Raw genomic sequence first — 16,712 nt, 5'->3', positions numbered from 1 at the left:
CCCCCTTACTCGGGTTTAAGCTTATGTCACTCTAGCAACCCACTATAAGCGAATCATGAACATATTGCAAACCCTACAGCGGGAATCCCTCACGTGTGCGTGGCACGGAGGTCACCATAGGACAACACCAAAATAAAACATACAACTCAAACCAATCAAGATCATCAATCAACCCAAAAGACAAAAGAAATCTACTCAAAACATCATAGGATGGAAAAAAATCATTGGATCATAATATGTGGCATAAAGCACCATGTTCAAGTAGGGGATTATAGTGGGGTGCGGGAGAATTGACCGCTTAAAATAGATGAGGAAGGTGATGAAGATGGTGATGTTGATGAAGACGATCACCGCGACGATGGTTCCCCCGGCGGCACTTCGGCGGCACCGAGAGAGAGGGGGAGAGTCTCCCCCTTGTGCTTCCTCCTCCATGGCCTCTCCCCTAGATGGGGAGAGGTCCCCCCTCTGGTCCTTGGCCTCCATGGTGATGATGGCCCCCTCCGGCTTCCTCCTCCATGGCCTTCGGTGATGATGGCCCCCTCCGGCAGGGTGCCGGAGAGGTCCTGGATTGATTTTTCGTGGCTACAGAGGCTTGCGGAGGAACTTCCGATCTAGTGTTGTTTCCGGTGATTTGGGAATTTATAAGAATTTTTGGTGTCAGTCTCACGTCAAGGGGGTTCCCGATGTGCCCGCAAGCCCAGAGCACCCTCCCCGGGGGTAGGGTGCGCCTAGAGGGCTTGTGGACTCCTCGTCCACTTCCTGGCCTAGCTCTTGTGCTTCGGGGGTCTCTTTTGGTCCATAAAAAATCACCGTAAATTTTCAGCCCATTCTGAGAACTTTTATTTCTGCATAAAAAACGACACCATGGTAGTTCTGCTGAAAACAACGTCAGTCCGGGTTAGTTCTAATCAAATCATACCAAAACCATATAAAATTGTTGTAAACATGGCATGAATACTTCATAATTATAGATACGTTGGAGACGTATTAGCATCCCCGAGCTTAATTACTGCTCGTCCTTGAGTAGGTAAATGATAAAAGAAATAATTTATGAAGTGTGAATGCTAGCGTAGTGCATAAATTTGACCAATGATAGTTCCAAACACTTTTTCTAGCATCATTATATATCATAAACAGTAGCTCATCTCATACAACTTCTCGTGATCAAGTAACAAGCTATTCACATGTTAAAGTATAGACCATAAAGTTTCTTGAAAACTAACAAACTATGCTTTCAGTCACCAAACAATTACAATTCATCTTATTTTCAAGAAGGGTCTATGTAAGAGCTTTGATTTAGCAAATTCCACATACTCAACTATCATATAATCTTCCATGATTGCTAACACTCAAAGCATCTTTTTAGAACAAATAGCATCTGTCGAACACAGAGAAAGATAGGGGCTTAATGTTTCGCCTCCCAACTTATTTATCATATAGATAATTGTAAACAATAAAAATTCATGATCAAATATATTTGAATGGCTATTGTCGGTGTACTAAAGTTTGGGCCCTTTAGTACCCCATACTTGTGCACGGGCAGTTGCAGCCGTACCTACGGCAAGGCCTGACAGGGACAACTGGGAGCGAATACTGAAGGAAATATGCCCTAGAGGCAATAATAAAGTTGTTATTTATATTTCCTTATATCATGATAAATGTTTATTATTCATGCTAGAATTGTATTAACTAGAAACTTAGTACATGTGTGAATACATAGACAAACAGAGTGTCACTAGTATGCCACTACTTGACTAGCTCGTTAATCAAAGACGGTTAAGTTTCCTAGCCATAGAAATGAGTTGTCACTTGATTAACGGGATCACATCATTAGAGAATGATGTGATTGACTTGACCCATCCATTAGCTTAGCACGATGATCGTTTAGTTTGTTTCTATTGCTTTCTTCATGACTTATACATGTTCCTATGACAATGAGATTATGCAACTACCGAATACCGGAGGAACACTTAGTGTGCTATCAAACGTCACAACATAACTGGGTGATTATAAAGATGCTCTACAGGTGTCTCCGATGGTGTTTGTTGAGTTGCCATAGATCGAGATTAGGATTTGTCACTCCGATTGTCGGAGAGGTATCTCTGGGCCCTCTCGGTAATGCACATCACTATAAGCCTTGCAAGCAATGTGACTAATGAGTTAGTTACAGGATGATGCATTACAGAACAAGTAAAGAGACTTGTCGGTAACGAGCTTGAACTAGCTATTGAGATACCGATGATCGAATCTCGGGCAAGTAACATACAGATGACAAACGGAACAACGTATGTTGTTATGCGGTTTGACCGATAAAGATCTTCGTAGAATATGTGGGAGCCAATATGAATATCTAGGTTCCGCTATTGGTTATTGACCGGAGATGAGTCTCGGTCATGTCTACATAGTTCTCGAACCCGTAGGGTCCGCACGCTTAACGTTCGATGACAATCGGTATTATGAGTTTATGTGTTTTGATGTGCCGAAGGTTGTTCGGAGTCCCGGATGTGATCACGGACATGAGGAGGAGTCTCAAAATGGTCGAGACATAAAGATTGATATATTGGACCATGTTATTCAGACACCGGAAGTGTTCCGGGTGGTTTCGGGTAAAACCGGAGTACCGGAGGGGTTACCGGAAACCCCCGGGGGAATTAATGGGCCACCATGGGCCTTAGTGGAGAGAGAGGAGGGCATCTAGGGCAGGCCGCGCCCCCCTTGGAGTCCTAATAGGACAAGGGAAGGGGGGCGGCGCCCCCCCTTTCCTTCTCCCTCTCTCCCTCTCCTTCCTCCCCCCCTCTTCCCTTGTTGGAAACCTACTAGGAATAGGATTCCTAGTAGGAATCCTACTTGGGACGCGCCCCATGAGGGCCAGTCGGCCTCCCCCTTGCTCCTTTATATACGGGGGCAGGGGCACCCTAGAACACATAAGTTGACAGTTGTCTTAGCCGTGTGCGGTGCCCCCCTCCACAGATTTCCACCTCGGTCATATCATTGTAGTGCTTAGGCGAAGCCCTGCGTCGGTAACTTCATCATCACCGTCATCACACCGTCGTGCTAACGAAACTCTACCTCGGCCTCAGATGGATCAAGAGTACGAGGAACGTCACCGAGCTGAACGTGTGCAGATCGTGGGGATGCCGTGTGTTCGGTACTTGGTCGGTTGGATCGCGAAGACGTTCGACTACATCAACCGCGTTACTTAACGCTTCCGCTTTCGGTCTACGAGGATGCGTGGACACACTCTCCCGCTCGTTGCTATGCATCACCTAGATGGATCTTGCGTGTGCGTAGGATTTTTTTTTAAATTACTACGTTCCCCAACAGTGGTATCAGAGCCAGGTCTATGCGTAGATGTTATATGCACGAGTAGGACACAAAGAGTTGTGGGCGATAATGGTCATACTGCTTACCAGCATGTCATACTTTGATTCGGCGGTATTGTTGGATGAAGCGGCTCAGACCGACATTACGCGTACGCTTACGCGAGACTGGTTCTACCGACGTGCTTCGCACACAGGTGGCTAGTGGGTTTCAATTTCTCCAACTTTAGTTGAATCGAGTGTGACTACGCCCGGTCCTTCTTGAAGGTTAAAACAGCACACTTGACGAAAAAACGTTGTGGTTTTTGATGCGTTGGTAAGAACGGTTCTTACTAAGCCCGTAGCAGCCAAGTAAAACTTGCAACAACGAAGTAGAGGACGTCTAACTTGTTTTTGCATGGCTTGCTGTGATGTGATATGGTCAAGACATGATGATATATAAATTGTTGTATGAGATGATCATGTTTTGTAAAAGTTATCGGCAACTGGCAGGAGCCTTATGGTTGTCGCTTTATTGTGTGAAATGCAATCGCCATGTAATTGCTTTACTTTATCACTAAGCGGTAGCGATAGTCGTAGAAGCAATAGTTGGCGAGACGACAACGATGCTTCGATGGAGATCAAGGTGTCAAGCCGGTGACGATGGTGATCATGACGGTGCTTCGGAGATGGAGATCAAAGGCACAAGATGATGATGGCCATATCATATCACTTATATTGATTGCGTGTGATGTTTATCCTTTATGCGTCTTATTTTGCTTAGTATGGCGGTAGCATTATAAGATGATCTCTCACTAAAATTTCAAGGTATAAGTGTTCTACCTGAGTATGCACCGTTGCGATAGTTATTCGTGCTGAGACACCACGTGATGATCGTGTGTGATAAGCTCTACGTTCACATACAATGGGTGCAAGCCAGTTTTGCACACGCAGAATACTCGGGTTAAACATGACGAGCCTAGCATATGCAGATACGGCCTCGGAACACTGAGACCAAAAGGTCGAGCGTGAATCATATAGTAGATATGATCAACATAGTGATGTTCACCATTGAAAACTACTCCATCCCACATGATAATCGGACATGGTTTAGTTGATATGGATCACGTGATCACTTAGATGATTAGAGGGATGTCTATCTAAGTGGGAGTTCTTAAGTAATATGATTAACTGAACTTTAATTTATCACGAACTTAGTCCTGATAGTATTTGCATATCTATGTTGTAGATCAATAGCTTGCGATGCAGCTTCCCATTTATTTTTTGATATGTTCCTAGAGAAAAAGAAGTTGAAAGATAATAGTAGCAATGATGCGGACTTGGTCCGTGATCTGAGGATTATCCTCATTGCTGCACAGAAGAATTATGTCCTTGATGCACCGCTAGGTGACAGACCTATTGCACGGGCAGATGCACACGTTATGAACGTTTGACAAAGCTCGGTATGATGACTACTTAATAGTTTAGTGCACCATGCTTTACGGCTTAGAACCGGGACTTCAAAAAGGTTTTGGATGCTACTGAGCATATAAGATGTTCTAAGAGTTCAAATTGGTATTTCATACTCATGCCCGTGTCGAGAGGTATGAGACCTCTGACAGTACTTTGCCTACAAGATGGAGGAGAATAGCTCAACCAGTGAGCATGTGCTCAGATTGTGTGGGTACTACAATTTCTTGAATCAAGTGGGAGTTAATCTTCCAGATAATATAGTGATTGACAGAGTTCTCTAGTCACTATCACCAAGTTACTGGAACTTCGTGATGAACTATAATATGCAAGGGATGATGAAAATGATTCCCCGAGCACTTCACGATGCTGAAATCGACGAAGTTAGAAATCAAGAAAAGCATCAAGTGTTGATGGTTGACAAGACCACTAGTTTCAAGTAAAAGGGCAAGGGAAAGAAAGGGAACTTCAGGAAGAATGGCAAGCAAGTTGCCACTCCCATGAAGAAGCCCAAAGCTAGACCCAAGCCTTAAACTGAGTGCTTATACTGCAAAGGAAACAAGTCACTGGAAGTGGAACTGCCCTAGATACTTGGCGGATAAGAAGGATGGCAAAGTGAACAAAAGTATATTTGATATACATGTTATTGATGTGTACTTTAGTAGTGTTTATAGAAACCACTCGGTATTTGATACTGGTTCAGCTGCTAAGAGTAGTAACTCGAAAGGGGAGTTGCAAAATAAACAGAGACTAGTTAAGCGCGAGGTGATGATGTGAGTTGGAAGTGATTCCAAGGTTGATAAGATCACCATCGCACACTCCCTTTACCTTCGGGATTAGTGTTAAACCTAAAATAAATGTTATTTGGTGTTTGCGTTGAGCATGAATATGATTGGATCATGTTTATTGCAATACGGTTATTCATTTAAGTCAAAGAATAATTTTTGTTCTATTTACATGAATAAAACCTTCTATGGTCATACACTCAATATAAATGGTTTATTGAATCTCGATCGTAGTGATACACATTTTCATAATAGTGAAGCCAAAAGATGCAAAGTTAATAATGATAGTGCAAATTATTTGTGGCACTGCCGTTTAGGTCATATTGGTGTAAAGCGCATGAAGAAACTCCATACTGATGGGCTTTTGGAATCACTTGACTATGAATCACTTGATGCTTGCGAACCATGCCTCATGGGCAAGATGACTAAGACTCCGTTCTCCGGAACAATGGAGCGAGCGACAGACTTGTTGGAAATAATACATACTGATGTATATGGTCCGATGAGTGTTGAGGCTCACGGCGGGTATCGTCATTTTCTGTCCTTCACAGATGATTTAACCAGATGTGGGTATATCTACTTGATGAAACATAAGTATGAAACATTTGAAAAGTTCAAAGAATTTCAGAGTGAAGTGGAAAATCATCGTAACAAGAAAATAAAGTTTTTACGATCTGATCGTGGATGTGAATATTTGAGTTACAAGTTTGGTCTTCATTTGAAACAATGCGAAATAGTTTCGCAACTCACGCCACCCAGAACACCACAGCGTAATGGTGTGTCCGACCATCATAACTGCACTTTATTAGATATGGTGCGATCTATGATGTCTCTTACTGATTTATCACTATCGTTTTGGGTTATGCATTAGAGACAGTTGCATTCACGTTAAATAGGGCACCATCTAAATCCGTTGAGACGACACCATATGAACTGTGGTTTGGCAAGAAACACAAGTTGTCGTTTCTTAAAGTTTGGGGCTGTGATGCTTATGTGAAAAAGCTTCAACCTGATAAGCTTGAACCCAAATCGGAGAAATGTGTCTTCATAGGATACCCAAATGAAACTGTTGGGTACACCTTCTATCACAGATCCGAAGGCAAGATCTTTGTTGCTAAGACTGGATCCTTTCTAGAGAAGGAGTCTCTCTTGAAAGAAGTGAGTGGGAGGAAAGTAAAACTTGATGAGGTAGTCGTACCTTCTCCCCTATTGGAAAGTAGTTCATCAAAGAAATCAGTTCCAGTGATTCCTACACCAATTAGTGAGGACGCTAATGATGATGATCATGAAACTTCTGATCAAGTTACTACCGAACCTCGTAGGTCAACCAGAGTAAGATCTGCACCAGTGTGGTACAGTAATCCTGTTCTGGAGGTCATGTTACTTGACCATAATAAACCTACGAACTATGAGGAAGTGATGATGAGCCCAGATTTCGCGAAATGGCTTGAGGCCATGAAATCTGAGATGGGATCCATGTATGAGAACAAAGTATGGACTCTGATTGACTTGCCCCATGATTGGCGAGCCATTGAGAATAAATGGATCTTCAAGAGGAAGACGGACGCTGATAGTAGTGTTACTATCTACAAAGCTCGAATTGTCGCAAAAAAGTTTTCGACAAGTTCAATGTGTTGACTACGATAAGATTTTCTCACTCGTAGCGATGCTTAAGTCTGTCCGAATCATGTTAGCAATTGCCAAATTTTATGAAATCTGGCAAATGGATGTCAAAACTACATTCCTTAATGGATTTCTTAAAGAAGAGTTGCATATGATGCAACAAGAAGGTTTTGTCAATCCTAAAGGTGCTAGCAAAGTGTGCAAGCTCCAGCGATCCATCTATGGACTGGTGCAAGCATCTTGGAGTTGGAATATACACTTTGATAAGTTGATCAAAGCATATAGTTTTATACAGACTTGCGGTGAAGCCTGTATTTACAAGAAAGTGAGTGGGAGCACTACAGACTTTCTGATAAGTCTATGTGAATGACATATTGTTGATCGGAAATGGTGTATAATTTTCTGGAAAGCATAAAGGAGTGTTTGAAAGGAGTTTTTCAAAGAAAGACCTCGGTGAAGTTGCTTACATATTGGGCATCAAGATCTATAGAGATAGATCAAGACGCTTGACAAGATTTTTCAATGAGTACATACCTTGACAAGATTTTTGTAGTTCAAAATGGAACAGTCAAACAAGGAGTTCTTGCCTGTATTGTAAGGTGTGAAGTTGAGTAAAGACTCAAAACCCGACCACGGCAGGAAATAGAAAGAGAATGAAAAGTCATTCCCTATGCCTCAGTCATAGGTTCTATAAAGTATGCTATGCTGTGTACTAGACCTATTGTGTACCTCACCATGAGTTTGGCAAGAGGGAACAATAGTGATCCAGGAGTGGATCACTGAACAGCGGTCAAAATTATCCTTAGTGGAATAAGGAAATGTTTCTTGGTTATGGAGGTGACAAAGAGTTCATCGTAAAGAGTTACGTCGATGCAAGCTTTGACACCGATCTGGATGACTCTAAGTCTCGATCTAGATACATATTGAAAGTGGGAGCGATTAGCTATAGTAGCTCCGTGCAGAGCATTGTAGACATAGAAAATTTGAAAAATACATACAGTTCTGAATGTGGCAGACCCGTTGAGTAAACTTCTCTCACAAGCAAAACATGATCACTCTTTGGGTGTTAATCACATAGCGATGTGAACTAGATTATTGACTCTAGTAAACCCTTTGGGTATTAGTCACATGGAGATGTGAACTAATCGCATAAAGATGTGAAATATTGGTGTGAAATCACATGACGATGTGAACTAGATTATTGACTCTAGTAAAACCCTTTGGGTATTAGTCACATGACGATGTGAACTAATCACTTGGTGATGTGAACTATTGGTCTTAAATCACATGGCGATGTGAACTAGATTATTGACTCTAGTGCAAGTGGGAGACTGAAGGAAATATGCCCTAGAGGCAATAATAAAGTTGTTATTTATATTTCCTTATATCATGATACATTTTTATTATTCATGCTAGAATTGTATTAACCGGAAACTTAGTACATGTGTGAATACATAGACAAACAGAGTGTCACTAGTATGCCTCTACTTGACTAGCTCGTTAATCAAAGATGGTTAAGTTTCCTAGCCATAGACATGAGTTGTCATTTGATTAATGGGATCACATCATTAGAGAATGATGTGATTCACTTGACCCATCCATTAGCTTAGCACGATGATCATTTAGTTTGTTGCTATTGCTTTCTTCATGACTTATACATGTTCCTATGACTATGAGATTATGCAAATCCCGAATACCGGAGGAACACTTAGTGTGCTATCAAACATCACAATGTAACTGGGTGATTATAAAGATGCTCTACAGGTTTCTCCGATGGTGTTTGTTAAGTTGGCGTAGATCGAGATGAGGATTTGTCACTCCGATTGTCGAAGAGGTATCTCTGGGCCCTCTCGGTAATGCACATCACTATAAGCCTTGCAAGCAATGAGACTAATGAGTTAGTTACGGGATGATGCATTACGGAACGAGTAAAGAGACTTGCCGGTAATGAGATTGAGCTAGGTATTGAGATACCGACGATCGAATCTCGGGCAAGTAACATACCGATGATAAAGGGAACAAGGTATGTTGTTATGCGGTTTGACCGATAAACATATTCGTAGAATATGTGGGAGCCAATATGAATATCCAGGTTCCGCTATTGGTTATTGACCGGAGATGAGTCTCGGTCATGTCTACATAGTTCTCGAACCCGTAGGGTCCGCACGCTTAACGTTCGATGACGATCGGTATTATGAGTTTATGTGTTTTGATGTACCGAAGGTTGTTCGGAGTCCCGGATGTGATCACGGACATGACGAGGAGTCTCGAAATCATCGAGACATAAAGATTGAGATATTGGGCCATGTTATTCGGCCTCCCCCTTGCTCCTTTATATACGGGGGCAGGGGGCACCCTAGAACACATAATTTGATAGTTGTCTTAGCCGTGTGCGGTGCCCCCCTCCACAGATTTCCACCTCGGTCATATCGTTGTAGTGCTTAGGCGAAGCCCTGCATCGGTAACTTCATCATCACCATCATCACGCCGTCGTGCTGACAAAACTCTCCCTCGGCCTCAGCTGGATCAAGAGTACGAGGGACATCACCGAGCTGAACGTGTGCAGATTGCGGACGTGCCGTGCGTTCGGTACTTGATCGGTTGGATCGTGAAGGCGTTCGACTACATCAACCGTGTTACTTAACGCTTCCGGTTTCGGTCTATGAGGGTACGTGGACACACTCTCCCGCTCGTTGCTATGCATCACCTAGAAGGATCTTGCGTGTGCATATGATTTTTTTTGAAATTACTGCGTTCCCCAACAAATACAAGACGACCAAGGAAGCATCCAAGCCAGTGCTCAGTAAACAGAAGACCAAAAGCTCTGACACCATCGACAATGTCAAGGTTAAGATCCAGGGGCATCTACGTGGTGACATGGAGATCTTTGTGAAGACCCTCATCGGTAAGGTTCCGCCACCCTGCCACCGCTCTAGCGCAGCGACTAGCCTGCCAGCCTGGCGTTGCAGGCCTCGTCATCCTGGATGCGTGTCGAGATGGGGTGAGGCGGCGACGGACGGGACGGGCTCTTCTTCCGTCCCCCAAGAAAGTTGGGGACACATAAATGACGATTAAGTGCGTTTGTCCTCAGACGTCAGTGATAAGCATGTAGATTGTAGCAACTTTACACCTCCTGTATGCACTGTACGCCACTGTGGTAGCCCCTTAGACGTATAAAAGGAGGCCCAAGGCAATACGGGGAGGGACTTTTGGACTTTCTGGCCCATTTTGCATGCGTAGCAACTAGCTAGAGCTCAAGAACTCTCAATATACCAAAGCAGGACTAGGAATTTACGCTTCTCAGCGGCCCAAACCTGGGTAAAAATCCCTCGTGTTGATCGTTGGATCTGCTCTTTGTGCACGCCTTTTTCCCTGCCGAAACATAGAAGGGATCCACGGGATCCCATAGGTGTCGTTTCCCCGACATCTTTGGCGCGCCAGGTAGGGGGGAGAGGTTGCACGGACCTGATCTAGTAGTTAGCGCGTCGGTTTCTTCAACATCTTCATTACAATGCTTCCCAAGAGAAAGGGTATCACGACGATTGGTTCATCTGCGGCCGATCTGCCCGTACCAACACGGACGGGCAATGGGATGGACGCGGGTGGAGAAGGAGGAGGTTGAGATCACGAGCTTCTGCGATGTTCTGGCGAACGGAGGCAGGCAAACGGTATCGTTCGCGGCCACGACAATGGCCCGCGCACCCCTGGACCCAAGGACGGAGCCGTGCTGCCTACGGGCGGCGCAGCGAACTCCAAGGGTGGAAAGGCGACTTCTAAGACACCCCCGCCGGTGCATGCGCCGCGGTCTTCCTAGGTCTAGCGATGATCAGCTCCGCACCGTTGGTAACCCCAAGCATCTCCATGGAAAGAGCCCTCAGCATCAATTTCGAGATGCGCGGGGCCAGCATGCATGCCAAGAGGCCGGTGGAAACGGCGCGCGGCCACGGGACCGTGATGGAGCTCCTTCTAACACGGTTAGGAGTCAGAGCACCTCACGATCTTCGCGCCTGTCGCTGCCGCCTACACCAGCAGAAGCGTTGGCGCGAGCGCAGCTACTCCTAGATTTTCCTCCCGCTGCGAAGAAGCTCGAAGAATGGAGAGCTGCTATTTAGATCCTCATCAGTTTCGCCAATGGAGATGGGCAGCAGCAGGCGGGGCCCTTACGGCGGCGGTCCATCGAGCTGACGCGTGCCGATGGCGGAAGGATCAGAGGTAGTGCGGCCACGGTGCACTCTCCACCACGACAGCAGTAGTAGTCAGTTCGGCGGATAGATGCATGCGATATGGGTCCACGACATCATCTGATCTGCGAACTGGCCGTGATCAATGTCAAGTCCTTCGGGAACGAGTCAAAGAAGACGCTCGGACTACTATCGAGCGGCAGCAGGAAGCGCGCCATCAATCTGACAGGCGCGCAGGACCCACTGTAGACAAGCCTGCGCCGGGGGATTCTGGTGACTTACCTTACGAGGTGGGTTGTCCAGCTTTTACCCATGAGCTGCGGTGAGTCGAGTGGCCCACTTCCCACACGTTCAAACTAGAGGTCCCGGAGAAATACGACGGCAAGACTCACCCGTCGGAGTTCCTGAGCATCTAGACCACCGCGGTGCTGGCCGCCAGGGCTCGAGACAACAAGGTGCTCTCCAACTACTTCCCGTTGGTACTCAAGCACAATGCCAGGTCGTGGTTGATGCACCTGCCAGAAAATTCCATCTCTTCTTGGTTGTATCTGTGTCACGAGTTTGGTGGCACCTTTACTAGAGGCCACGAAGCTCCTGGCCAGACAAGTGATTTACATCTCATCCCACAAAGAAGGTGAAACCTTGCGCAAGTACATACAGAGATTCAGCCGTGTACAGTACAACATCCCAGACGTTTGTAGCGGTCCGACCTCAGGCGGTCAAATCTCTGTGCTTAAGTGTCATCCCTGGATCGGTAATGCTGACACACACAGTACTCGAAGGATTTATAACAGAGTTGTAACATCCCGAATTTTCAATTTGGAATGTTATACATAGGTCATCCATGCATATCATATTTTATTGCATTTTGTTCTGCGATCCTCGAAATTCTAAGCAACTCAAGGACCCACGGAGAGAGTTGGGGATTTCACCGTTTTCATATTTGAATTTTCTCAAATATCGAAACAAGGATCATTTTGGTTTTAATTATTTTTCTCTCCAAAAATATTTCAAATTAAAATACCTGAGAGGAGATAATATGACTTCTTCAAAATAAATGAAATATTTGGAGGAAAAATGTTAAAATCAAATAAAGAATTTTATTTGGATTTTATTGCTATTTTATTTGAATTAGAAAAATATGCATTTTTTCAAAATTGCCTTTTTAGGCCAAGAAAAAGTTCACTTTGTTCTAAATATTTTATTTAGACGATGAAAAATTGTTTTGGCATTTTTAGATTTTTATTTTTATTTATTAGGATTTTTCTCGGCGGAATCTGTTTTTCTTTAAGTTTCGGACCGACTGGGCCGAAGCCCAGCTGACCCACTACGGCGCCGCTGCCATCGTCCTCCCCGAGCCGGACTCCTCGAGGGAGTCCGACGCCGCCGCGCCTCGCCGCCCCCTCCCGCACGCCACCTCGCCCCTCCTTTATAAGCAGACCCGGGGCCCCGCTGGAGCCCCAAGCCGCCGCCCCGCCTCCCGAGCGTCGCCGCCGCTGCAGCCCTGCCGCCGAGCCGCCGCACCCCGCCGCCGCTTGCCGCGCCGCCTCGCGCACTCGCCGCCGCCCGCAGAACGCCGCCCCGCCCCGCGCCGCGTGCAACCGCCGCGCTAGCCCGCCGGAGCCGCCCCGTTCGCCGGATCTCGTCCGCCATTTTTTTTTCCGGTTTAGGTCAAAAAACCGATCCGTTTTTTAGAAACCCTAGATGCGTTTTTTATTTTATCGGTTCGGTTTTTCTCGTTTAGTTATTTAGCGGACGTTCGTCCGTTCGTTCGTTTTTACGAACACTATTCGCCGGTTAGGTTCGGACAGCGAACGTTCATTCGTTAGTCTTTTCTTTTTATTTATTTTTTCTGCCAGGGACCTATCTGTGATTATTTTTATCGCAGATTAGCCCCTGATCTTCAAACCCTCGCCGTTTCTTAACCGTTTGTCCAAATCTAGTGAAACCAACGCTAAATCTTTGTCTCGAGCCCCTCTTTCTGTTTAAACAACTTGAACAAGGTTTTGACAATTTAAAATTTGGTTTCAAGCAGATTTGAATTCGAAGTTCTTTTGACCGTAGTTTCAGTTCCGTAGCTCCGATTCGATTTATTCTTTTTGCAGATCGAAACTGTTCAGTTGAGTTTTCAGATTCAATCTTCTTATTTGACTTTTACCCGTGCATCTTTGCTTGAGTGCTTATGTATACATAAGCACTCAAGCATTGATGGAAAGGTAAAACACAAATAAGAAGATCCAATCTGAAAATTCAACTGAAGAGCTTCGATTTGCAAAAAGAATCGACCAAATCGGAGCTATGAAACTCAAACTACGGTCAAAAGAAATTCGGATTCAAATCTGCTTGAAACCAAATTTTAAATTGTCAAAACCATGTGCAAGTTAGTTAAACAGAAAGAGGGGTTCGAGACGAAGATTTTTGCGTTGGTTTCACTGGATTTGGACGAACGGTTAAAAAGTTGCAAGGGTTTGAAGATCAGGGGCTAATTTGCAATAAAAGTAATCGCGGATAGGTCCGTGGCGAAAATAAAATAAAAAGAAAAGGACTACGGCGCAAACGTTTGTTAACAGAGACGAACGGACGAACGCGTTCGTTAAAAACGAACGAACGGACGTTCGCAGAGTAACGAAACTGAAAAAACGAACCGATCTAAAAAAATGAACTAGGTTTTTTTTAAACCGGGACAGTTTTTACCTAAACCGAAAAAACGGCCAGCGAGATCCGCGAGGTCCGGCGGCTCCGGCGGCTTTCCGGCGAGGCGGGGCGGCTGCACGGGCGGCGGCGGGGTGGTGCGGGTGGTGCGACGCGGCGGTGGGCTGTGCGGGCGGCAGGGCTGGCGGCGCGGGGCGACGAGGCAAGCGGCGAAGTGCGGCGCAGGCGGCGGGGCGGCTCGGGGTCCAAGGGGGGCCCGGGTGGTATCTAAAGGGCGGGGGGAAGAGGCGGCGGCAGGGTCCGACTTGGGGAGGGGGTAGGCGGCGTCGGGCGGGGCTCAGACTCCCTCTGAGTCCGGCGGCGGCACGCGGGCGAGCGGGGGAAGGCGGCGGCGAAGTTGGGCCGGCTGTGCTTCGGCCCAGTGCGGTCCAATTAGACTTTTTTCAAATAAAAACAATTCCGCCAAAAACAATTTTCACCGTCTAAATAAAATATTTAGAACAAAGTGAACATTTTCTTGACCTAAAAATGCAATTTTGAAAATGCATATTTTTCTAATTCAAATAAAATAGCAATAAAATCCGAATAAAATTATTTATTTGATTTTAACATTTTTCCTCCAATATTTCTTTTATTTTGGAGAAGTCATATTATCTCCTCTCATTTATTTTTAATAATGAAATATTTTGGAGAGAACATTAATTAAAACCAAAGTGATCCTCTTTTCAATATTTGAGAAAATTCAAATATGACAATAAATGAAATCCCCAAGTCTCTCCGTGGGTCCTTGAGTTGCTTAGAATTTCTAGGATCGCAGACGAAATGCAAATAAAATATGATATGCATATGATGACCTATGTATAACATTCCAAATTGAAAATTTGGGATGTTACAAACCTACCCCCCTTAAGATGAATCTCGTCCTCGAGATTCGGGTTGGCTAGAAAATAGGTGTGGGTGGCCTTTCCGTAGATCTTCCTCTCGTTCCCAGGTGGCTTCATCCTCGGTTTGGTGGCTCCACTGAACCTTGCAAAACTTGATAACCTTGTTGCGGTTGACTCGGCTGGCAAACTCGAGAATCTTGACTGGTTTCTCCTCGTAGGTCAAATCACTTTCCAATTGAATTGCTTCCAGGGGCACTGTATCTCTCAGAGGGATATCGGCCATCTTTGCATGGCACTTCTTTAACTGGGAAACGTGTAACACATCATGAACTCCTAACAGTCCTTCGGGTAACTCCAACTTGTAGGCTACTTCTCCCATGCGTTCCAAAACTCGGTATGGTCCTACAAATCTCGGGGCTAACTTTCCCTTAACTCCAAAGCATTTAACTCCTCGCAGAGGTGACACATGAAGATATGCTTTGTCTCCGATTTCATGGACTACCTCCTTGCGTTTTGAGTATGCATAACTCTTCTGCCTGGACTGAGCTACCTTCAGTCTGTCTCGAATCAACTTAACCTTCTCTTTGGACTCTTTGATCAAATATGGTCCAAACAACTGACGGTCTCCAACTTCATCCCACATCAATGGTCTTCTGCACCTCCTTCCATACAAAGCTTCGAAAAGGAGCCATCTTCAAACTGGCTTGATAACTGTTGTTGTATGAGAACTCTGCGTAGGGCAAATTATCATCCCAACTAGATCCATAATCTAGCGCACAAGCTCTCAACATGTCCTCCAGAATCTGATTGACTCTCTCGGTCTGCCCATCTGTCTGCAGATGAAAGGCCGTACTGAACTCCAGCCTGGTACCCAAAGTCTAGTGCAGCTGGTACCAAAACTTTGAAGTAAATTGTGTTCCTCTATCTGATACAATAGTCCTCGGAACTCCATGCAGACATACGATCCTGGTCATATATATCTTGGCCAACTTCGCACTCGTATAGGTGGTTTTCACTGGGATAAAGTGAGCCAATTTGGTCAAACGATCGACTACTACCCAGATAGAATCATATCCCGATTGGGTCCTGGGTAATCCGGTGATAAAATCCATGCCAAGCTTATCCCACTTCCATTCGGGTATTGGCATAGGCTGCAGTAATCCTGCTGGCTTCTGATGTTCTGCCTTCACTCTCTGACATACATCACATACGGCTACATACTCGGCAATATCCTTTTTCATACCAGTCCACCAGAAACGCTCCTTCAAATCCAAATACATCTTGGTGTTTCCGGGGTGTATCGAGTATGGCGAGTCATGAGCTTCCTAAAGTATCAACTTCCTGATCTCTGCATTATTGGGTACATACACACGATCCTCAAACCACAAGGTGTCGTGCTCATCCTCACGAAAACCTTTGGCTTTTCCTTTACTCATTCTCTCCTCTATCTCAGCAATTTCCTTATCATCCTTCTGAGCTTTTCGAATTTTTCCCAATAATGTTGACTGAACCTCCATTGCTGCAACAAAACCTCTAGGGACTCTCTCCAAACGAGGCTCCCTGAGATCTTCGACTAACTCCTTGGGTAATCCTCCGCTCACGACGGTATTGGCATAACTCTTCCGGCTCAAAGCATCTGCTACAACATTGGCCTTGCCTGGATGATAGTGTAACTTCCTATCATAGTCCTTTATAAGCTCCAACCATCTCCTTTGCTTGAGATTTAGCTTCTTGCAACTGATCAAACAAATCATTGATCATCGGCAATGGGTACTTGTTCTTGATCGTCACTTTGTTCAATGCACGATAATCAACAAC

The sequence above is a fragment of the Aegilops tauschii genome, chromosome 1 (genome assembly GCF_002575655.3).
Source record: "Aegilops tauschii subsp. strangulata cultivar AL8/78 chromosome 1, Aet v6.0, whole genome shotgun sequence".
Lineage (NCBI taxonomy): Eukaryota > Viridiplantae > Streptophyta > Magnoliopsida > Poales > Poaceae > Aegilops > Aegilops tauschii.
The sequence above is the reverse complement of the archived record's forward strand: the minus strand, read 5'-3'. Positions refer to the sequence as shown.